We start from the raw sequence: 10,576 nt of genomic DNA, 5'->3' as shown, positions 1-10,576 counted from the left end.
TGAGACATACTCACTGTCATTTAGTAATTAAATTGAAGGTAAAGTACATGACTGTATTAAGCTGTGAGCAGACTATTATACTTACACTGTATTAGGACAGACTAACGGGTAATGACCTTTGGAATGAGAACAATTCATGAAATATGTTTAAAATATCCACATGAATGTACTGTATCGATGCCAATACTTTTTGATGCATTGTGAAGGCCAATTCAAACCGTTACAGTTACAGTGTAATCTTCATGTGTGTGTGTGTGTGTGTGTGTGTGTGTGTGTGTGTGTGTGTGTATGTGTGTGTGTGTGTGTGTGTGTGTGTGTGTGTGTGTGTGTGTGTGTGTGTGTGTGTGTGTGTGTGTGTGTGTGTGTGTGTGTGTGTGTGTGTGTGTGTGTGTGTGTGCATAATCAATCAACTGACGAGTCAGCAAAGCTGTCCGGTGGATCAGAGATGTCTTTGAATGGCTCATAAAAACAACAGCAGCCAGCCAGCTGTGAAATGCTGCTTATGCTAATGAAAACAAGAGCTGCTGCTGCTAGCTGCTAGCTGCCAAAAACATAAGGTGTTGAGAACGCACACTCTACAGAACCATCTATTAGGGGGAGGAAGGGGGGGGAGATTTGGAATTTTCTAATACTGCTACTGACTCTGTCTCACTCTCTCTCCTGTCTGGATAAGTAGTATAGAGTATAGAGTATAGAGTAGGACAGAGTGGTCCAATCACAGTGACTCTTCGCATGTCAGTGATAGCACTGTGTGACTTCAAATCAAATTGTATTTGTCATGTAAACAACAGGTAACTAACAGTGAAATGCTTACAATGCAGAGAGAAAAATATAGAAAAATAATAACACAAGGAATAAATACACAATGAGTAACGATAACTTGGCTAGATACACAGGGTACCAGTAACAAGTCGATGTGCAAGGGTATGAGGTAATTGAGGAAGATATATACATATAGGTAGAGGAAAAGATCATAAACAGTAGCAACAGCGTATGTGATGTTGGTGGTGGGCAGTAGCAAGCTGTCTGCTTACGTTTTTGAGATGATCGATCTCTGTCAAGGGAGGAGCTTGTTTTTACATATTGTGTATGTTCATTTATTCTGAACATATTTACTTTTATATTCGCTAGCTCGATAGGCAAATGCCGCTGAGTACTACACTGTAAACCAATCAGAACTTGTTTTACTATCCATGTTACTATCTCTGATAATCACATCTGCCAATCAGGTTATCCATATATAAGGTAGTAGACAGCTGGTGACATCTTGAGAGAGATCTGCATCCGACAAACTGCTCTCTGGTAAAGTATTTTTTATACCTTTTTTATTCAACTATTTAGTTATAAAACGTGATACCGTCATTGGCAGCTGTAAAATGAATCCCAACTTAGAACACAGCAACCTTTGCGTGTTTTGTCTAACACTGAACACCAACTACAGATACACATGCTTGTTTGAGCATCTCCAAGACAAAATTCCAAGTAGAATCAGTTTAACAGGTGTCATTATTTTACTATTGTAACATGCAGTGGGAAGAATTCTATTGCCCCTGTCAGGAGCCCAGGCTTTTGCCATAAATGGTAGAGTTTTCATCTGTGGACCAAACAAGCTTTAGATTGTATTCTGCTGAGGCACTTGTCTCTCTCTACATTGGTCCGCTACACTGTTGACCAGGGTGGGATCCTTTCTATATGCCTATAGGGCCTGGGCACACAAATGCTGCTAGAGAGAAGGGGGAATACTGAAGCATGAGTTCATGACAGTTCTATAGTCTCCATCAAAGGCCCAGGCTTTTGACATAGATGGTAAAGCTCTCATTTTTGGAATGAAACATTGTAAGATTGTGCCCTCCACTGCACTTGATATACATTGATTGGCAGGTTACACTATATTTAGATGCTTAAAATACTGACTGAGACACCTTTGCTACTTGTCTCCGTACTCAATAAATGGTGAAACTAGTTTGAATGTATATGCATGAAATGTACATTATGGAAAACATGTCTCCCACTCAGCAGAATAATGAACGGTTTGCCAAGATTTGGGCACTGTCAACTTTTAGAAGGTTAGTAGGAAAAATAATAATTTGAACTAAATATACTCACATTCACTGAACATTTAGTATTTGAAACTCATTCAATTCCCAACTGCTTTTTATATAATCCTACAGGTATCATTCTCCATACCTTACTGTATATTCCATTACATCCAACATTATGTATGCCCACCATGGTATTGGGCAGCTGCTAAATGATAACTTATCTGGTTTAGAAATCAAATTCTTATTGCAGAGCACATTCTACAACTATGTTTTAGAGAAGATTGTACTGCAAGGTATGCTATATGTGTAGGCTACGCCATATGTATTTTCAAATATGCATTTTAGCATACATGACACACACACGCACACACACGCACACACACTTGAAATAAGACATAATCATGCCAAAACATAATTAAACATTGTATTCACTGACAGAGATAAAAATAAATAAATAAATTCTCAGGGGGTGGATCAGCTTTAATATTGCTGATAGATTGTTGCAACCATCACTCCTGTGTTCCAATGGCACGTTGTTTTAGCTAATCCAAGTTGACCATTTTAAAAGGCTAATTGATCATTAGAAAACCCCTTTTTCAATTATGTGAGCACAGCTGAAAACTGTTGTCCTGATTAAAGAAGCAATAAAACTGGCCTTCTTTAGACTAAATCAAATCAAACTTTATTTACCACATGCGCCAAATACAAGTGTAGACTTTACCGTGAAATGCTTACTTACAAGCCCTTAACCAACAGTGCAGTTGAAGAATAAGAAAATGTTTACCAAGTAGACTAAAATAAAAAGTAATAATAAAAGTAACACAACAAGTATAACAATAACGGGGGTATATACAGGGGGTACCGGTACCAAGTCAGTGTGCAGGGTATATACAGGGGGCACCGGTACCAAGTCAGTGTGCAGGGTAGATACAGGGGGTACCGGTACCAAGTCAGTGTGCAGGGTATATACAGGGGGCACCGGTACCAAGTCAGTGTGCAGGGTATATACAGGGGGTACCGGTACCAAGTCAGTGTGCAGGGTATATACAGGGGGCACCGGTACCAAGTCAGTGTGCAGGGTAGATACAGGGGGTACCGGTACCAAGTCAGTGTGCAGGGTATATACAGGGGGCACCGGTACCAAGTCAGTGTGCAGGGTATATACAGGGGGCACCGGTACCAAGTCAGTGTGCAGGGTAGATACAGGGGGTACCGGTACCAAGTCAGTGTGCAGGGTATATACAGGGGGCACCGGTACCTAGTCAATGTGCAGGGTATATACAGGGGGCACCGGTACCAAGTCAGTGTGCAGGGTATATACAGGGGGCACCGGTACCAAGTCAGTGTGCAGGGTATATACAGGGGGCACCTGTACCAAGTCAGTGTGCAGGGTATATACAGGGGGCACCGGTACCAAGTCAGTGTGCAGGGTATATACAGGGGGCACCGGTACCAAGTCAGTGTGCAGGGTATATACAGGGGGCACCGGTACCAAGTCAGTGTGCAGGGTATATACAGGGGGCACCGGTACCTAGTCAATGTGCAGGGTATATACAGGGGGCACCGGTACCAAGTCAGTGTGCAGGGTATATACAGGGGGCACCGGTACCAAGTCAGTGTGCAGGGTATATACAGGGGGCACCGGTACCAAGTCAATGTGCAGGGTATATACAGGGGGCACCGGTACCAAGTCAGTGTGCAGGGTATATACAGGGGGCACCGGTACCAAGTCAGTGTGCAGGGTATATACAGGGGGCACCGGTACCAAGTCAGTGTGCAGGGTATATACAGGGGGCACCGGTACCAAGTCAGTGTGCAGGGGTATATACAGGGGGCACCGGTACCTAGTCAATGCGCAGGGTATATACAGGGGGCACCGGTACCAAGTCAGTGTGCAGGGTATATACAGGGGGCACCGGTACCAAGTCAGTGTGCAGGGTATATACAGGGGGCACCGGTACCAAGTCAGTGTGCAGGGTATATACAGGGGGCACCGGTACCTAGTCAGTGTGCAGGGTATATACAGGGGGCACCGGTACCAAGTCAGTGTGCAGGGTATATACAGGGGGCACCGGTACCAAGTCAGTGTTTAGGGTATATACAGGGGGCACCGGTACCAAGTCAGTGTGCAGGGTATATACAGGGGGCACCGGTACCAAGTCAGTGTGCAGGGGTATATACAGGGGGCACCGGTACCTAGTCAATGTGCAGGGTATATACAGGGGGCACCGGTACCAAGTCAGTGTGCAGGGTATATACAGGGGGCACCGGTACCAAGTCAGTGTGCAGGGTATATACAGGGGGCACCGGTACCAAGTCAGTGTGCAGGGTATATACAGGGGGCACCGGTACCAAGTCAGTGTAGGGGGGTACAGGTTAGTTGAGGTAATCTGTACATCTAGGTGGGGGCAATTATTGTGATTCAACCTATATTGTCCCTAACATCTTTTACTCTCTCACAACAGTCATGACACACACACACACACACACACTCAACCCCTTTCCCCCACAACATCCATAGACTCTCAGCAGTTGCATCATCCCAGAGCCCAACTCAAGAAAGGTCTTGATTTACGAATGCATATACAGTTGCAACTGTATGAGAAGGCCTGCAAAACTGAACAAAAAATGGGCAGAAATGTGGAGATTTGATTATCCATTGTCACGTCCTAGGTGATGGAGGTCAGATATACCCTCTTACCCTGAAACCCTAAAACACCCACACATGGTCCCCGTAGTGACCATATTCACAAGCATCTCCGTGCAGTCAGACCTTTGATTTTGTGCCACTAGGGTCACAATAATATGCCCCCTCTCTGAATGTCCGAGTGTGACCCCCTCCCCATGGGTTACTGCAGCTAGTGTTGCCAGCACTGCCACTGCCTGGGTGGGGGCACCCCACCGGAATCCCCACCGGCTAGGTACAAGGTCGTCAAGGTTCTCATTAGCAGCTTTGAGAATTTCCTTGTATATTATGCTCTCCCTTTAGGGGGCTTTGGCTTTGCAGGACCAACCATGCCAAGCAGGCTCAGAATCTTGAGGGGGCAGTGCTGCTCTTGGTCTCTGACCTCATTTTGGCTGCATACAGACCGCTTACAGCAGGCCCATAAAACAGTTAGGGACTTCTTCTTAGTATCTGGGTCGTTCAGGTGGGTGTTTAGGGTATAGGGTTGTGGACTGTTCCATCTATATAGGACCATAATTAAATAAATTAGATGTATAATTTATTTGAAAAATGTAGTTCCTCATGATAGGACAATAAATAAATAATATGTAATAATTATTAATATTAATAATATGTATAATTCATTATAAAATGTATATCCCTCATCTGCACAAAATTGAAAGCTCTCTCACAGTGATTTCTGACAGAGAGAATTCACTGACAGAGATAGCTAATGAAACACAATTGTACCGTCATATACACAAAATTATCTCCTCACTCGACGGGGATCGATCACCTTCGCATTTTTCAGCTTTGGCCCACCACCTAATGAGTCTAAAGAGTTTATGCAAAAAGGATCAATGCAGATAGTCCGGGTAGCTATTTGGTTAACTATTTAAAATTCTTATGGCTTGGGGGTAGAAGCTGATCAGGGTGCAGATGGAGAAGAGAGAACTGTCAATGACTTGGGTAGGTGGAGTCTTTACAGAAAGAGATGTTCCACTTAACTGTCTGACATTGTTCCTCTTGCTCCTCAATGCCAACGGAGGATTTATTCATTTATTATATATTTATAGGCTTCTCTCTCGGACAAATGATTGATCTATAATTAACGAGGTCTGGGTTTGACCTATTGACCCTGGTCACTGGGAGGGAGGGGGTTCTGCAGGTCTTTACGATGAGCCATATTATAGACTCACGGGGCTAGCCACTGGAACATGCAGTGACATGCTTAGGTGTGTGTGTGTGTGTGTGTGTGTGTGTGTGTGTGTGTGTGTGTGTGTGTGTGTGTGTGTGTGTGTGTGTGTGTGTGTGTGTGTGTGTGTGTGTGTGTGTGTGTGTGTGTGTGTGTGTGTGTGTGTGTGTGTGTGTGTGTGTGTGTGTGTGTGTGTGTGTGTGTGTGTGTGTGTGTCAGTTTCAAGAGGCAGTCTATTAGGGTTTAAATTGTTTTGCAATAGCAGTCAGATGGAGATGTTTTCTTATTGTTTACACAGATGCAGTGATGCAGAGACTGTTCATCAGAGAGCTGGAAAGGCCTGTGCTGAAACAAGCACAACTCCCCCTGACACAGAGGTCATACAACAACTCTACTGATCTAACCCACACAGAAGACAAGAAAATAACAGTCACCTGTGTTCATCCACATCCCATTGGACATTGCAGTAACAGTACATGGAAATGTATTGTAATGCAATGAGAATACAATGCTAATGAAACATCTATGTGCAGTATATACAGTAGCATTCAATCTAACGGATCATTCAGGAAATACTACATTAACAAAATAAAAAGCAGCTGTTTTTGGAAGTTGTGCTCCTCTCCACTTCCCTTGTTGCATGGATGATGTAGCCCCAGGACATTGGATCATTAGGGAAGAAATTGTCAGGAAAGATAGATATTGTCTTTAGAAGGAGCAATTTATTAATGTGTGGTCTCCTGGCCAAGCGCTCCCCCTCACTAAATGGTAATGCCACTGCCTGCCCTTGTGCTGGAGCCTGAATGATGCATGGACAGATCTGAGGCGGAGGTACGGAGGTGTGGAGGTAAGAACACTTTTCCACCTAACTGCCTCCTGAGGTGCGAGTAGATCTAAAGGCCCTCCGCCCACCGCCGCGTGAAACGGACTGGAAACAAGGCTTCATATTCAGCCATTTATGATGTAGAGGAGAAGGGGAGAGGGGAGGAGAGGAGGAGGGGAGAAGAGTGGAGAGACCTTGGGATGGGAATGAAGGGCATCATCCAAGACAAACTCTGCCAGACAGACAGACAGACAGACAGACAGACAGACAGACAGACAGACAGACAGACAGACAGACAGACAGACAGACAGACAGACAGACAGACAGACAGACAGACAGACAGACAGACAGACAGACAGACAGACAGACAGACAGACAGACAGACAGACAGACAGACAGACAGACAGACAGACAGACAGACAGACAGACAGACAGACAGACAGACAGACAGACAGACAGACAGACAGACAGACAGACAGACAGACAGACAGACAGACAGACAGAGGTAACAGTGTTTCTCCTGCACCCCATCTCTCTCTCTCTCTCTCTCTCTCTCTCTCTCTCTCTCTCTCTCTCTCTCTCTCTCTCTCTCTCTCTCTCTCTTTCTCTCTCTCTCTCTCTCTCTCTCTCTCTCTCTTTCTTCTGTTTTCTTTATCTGTTTCTCTCTCTGTCTCTCTCTTTCACTCTCACTTTCCCTGTCGCTCTCTTTCTCTCGCTCTCTATCTCTCAGGTGATTGTTAGTATAGAAGTAATAGGTAATATAGCTCCTATGGGAAATACAGTATTATGACTGTTCTCATCACACTCTAGCTCAGAGAAAACGAAGAGAGAATAATACTGCTATTCTTCAGGAGTGAAAGAGTATTAACCTGATAAGGACAGCAAAGGGAGTTTCCCCACTGGGCAAAAACTAGTTGAATCAACGTTGGTTCCACGTCATTTTAACCAAAAACTGTTATGACGTTGAATCAATGTGGAAAACGTGCAAAAAGTCATCAAAGTAAGGGAATTGAGTCTTATTTTCACAAAACTCTTAACCTAAATGCAATGTCATGGTGACATTTTTTGTTGATTTCATATTGAATTCACGTTTGTTGACAACTCAAATGTAAATCAAGAATAGATGTTCAACTGACGTCTGTGCCCAGTGGGTCCCTGCATGCTCAGCAGAGATACACAAAGACAGGATGCTCATCTCCAGTTCACACAAGAAACCTCACGGGGCCTCAACAAAGAGCAGTTTCACAGTCCAGCAGCCCCATCTGCAGGCTAAGCACAACACAATGAATATTCACAACGTTCTGCTGGACTTCACAACACATTCAAGAGAGAAACAGAGTGAGAAGAAAGCACAACCACAGAAATATCTTGAAAAACCTACTCAATAAAATGATAGACACACATGATGCAATCTCATATGCATATAACTGTATGTGTTCCTGTAAATAATCGGATCATTAACAGGTTGTTTGTTTATTTCTACCAGTGACACATCAACCCCTTTCGACAGGTTAGATTATCTAGCCTATACGAATTTCTGAATGGTCCGAGCACTGTGCCTGGCTGGCTGTCCTCTAAGGGAATCCATCCTGTTGCTACTGGAGGAACAGGACGAGGGCACAGACTTTTTTCCATCTCAATTAGGGGCCTGACGGCACCATTTAGACCAGGGGGATGAAGGACGACCGGGCATTAGCCATTACAGCCACCCCCGACTGTCACACACACCAGAGGAAGCACACATACACACACACACGCACGCACGCACGCACGCACGCACGCACACACACACACACACACACACACACACACACACACACACACACACACACACACACACACACACACACACACACACACACACACACACACACACAGACAGACACACACACACACACACACACACACACACACACACACACACACACACACACACACACACACACACACACACACACACACACACACACACACACACACACACACACACACACACACACACACACACACACACACACACACACACACAGCCCTCCCACCTATCTATCCCATCCCCAGCTCCTGTCACAGCCAGAGTCATTCCCATACTATAGGTCTGAGGGGCAATGCCACTTACTTGTACAATGACAATTACTACAACATGGCCCTGGAAACCAGCTTGCAGAGGCAATGTCACATCTCTCACTTTTAATAGCTGATTCAGTGATGTATTGTGGTGAGGCTGTAATGTTTTGATGTGGATGTAGGTGGATGGGGATTTGATGTGCTGCATGCAAAGGCTTGTAAATGAATGAGTGTTTTATGTGGATAAGCAAAGATACATAAACACACACACAGACACACACACACACACACGTACAGTACGTACACACACTGAGGTTACGAAATATTAGGAACACCTTCCTAATATTGAGTTCCACCCCCTTTTGCCCTCAGAACTCAATTCATCGGGGCATGGACTACAAGGTGTCAAAAGCGTTCCACAGGGATGCTGGCCCATGTTGACTCCAATGCTTCCTGCAGTTGTGTCAAGTTGGGTTGTAGACCATTCTTGATACACACAAAAAACTGTTGAGCAGTTATTGACACACTCAAACTGGTGCGCCTGGCACTTACTACCATACCCCGTTCAAAGGCACTTAAATATTTTGTCTTGCCAGTTCAACCTCTGAATGGCACACATACCCAATCCATGTCTCAACTGACTCAAGGCTTAAAAATCCTTCTTTAACCTGTCTCTTCATCTGCACTAATTGAAGTGAATTTAACAAGTGACATCAATAAGGGATCATAGCTGGATTCGTCTGATCAGTCTCTGTCAGTGTACGCACCTACATGTGACCCCTCTGAGAAGTATTGAGATGGTTCTCCCTCTCTGTATATGTTTGTGTAGTGGGGCGGTGTATATAGGTGTACAGTGGTTCTTCCTTTAAAAGTTGTGGCGTACTGCAGCACAGCTTGCAGGGTGCCACAGAATTCTATGGCACGTTATTAAAGTGTCAGCCATTGTTGCCAGAATGACACAATTTACCACAATATGCCACCCTCTACCACAAACGGTTGCGCCATAAGCTCCAAACTTGTAAAGGAAGAACCACTGTGTATATATAGGTTTATATAGAGGTGTATAGAGGTGTATATAGAGGTGTATATATACATTAGCAGAATTGAACATTTTTATTTTGTTTACAGAAATGTACCTCTTCATGTGATTGTTTATTTATTCTCTTCTGATCCTGGTCCACAGCAGCAGGGAGAGATGGAGATCTTTATCACAAGCACACAGATAGAGCAGAGGCTGGAGTTTGTGTGTTTACTCTGCTTTTAATCTGCTTGTGGACCTTTCTCTCCCCAGGTGAACACAAATCACACAGCCAGAGGGTTTACCTCACTAAATATCTGCATAGGTTATCCAGTGCTTTGAGTCTGAGCGTGTGGTATGGCTGTAAGGTGTATGGGTCAGTGACACAGTTACTGGTTCTGCTGATAGCGGAAAGTACAGTCAGGTGGACTCAGGTGGAATCTGAGGGAGAAGGTCTACTGGGGCCAGAGCTGTATAAAGCCTCCTGTTCCACCCCTACTGTGGAGATGCAACACTCTACACTGGGGACCAATATAGACCTGGGATGCCAGGTGTGTGCACTCACTTGGCAATCAGCCACGTTAACTGTTCAGCAAAGTGCCAGGGAGAAATGCTAACCAGCAGGATTGCAGGTGGCCCTCCAGGACTGTAGCCTCTGAGGACTGCAGCTCTGCACCCTGATCTGAACTATAGCATTAGAGCAGGAAATAACTTTGTCTACTAGACATTTACAGTGAAGATATCCATCAGTACTGCCCTGTAGGAGCCT

This window comes from Salvelinus alpinus, chromosome 14 (genome assembly GCF_045679555.1).
Source record: "Salvelinus alpinus chromosome 14, SLU_Salpinus.1, whole genome shotgun sequence".
NCBI classification, from domain to species: Eukaryota; Metazoa; Chordata; class Actinopteri; order Salmoniformes; family Salmonidae; genus Salvelinus; species Salvelinus alpinus.
This window is presented reverse-complemented; position numbering follows the sequence as displayed.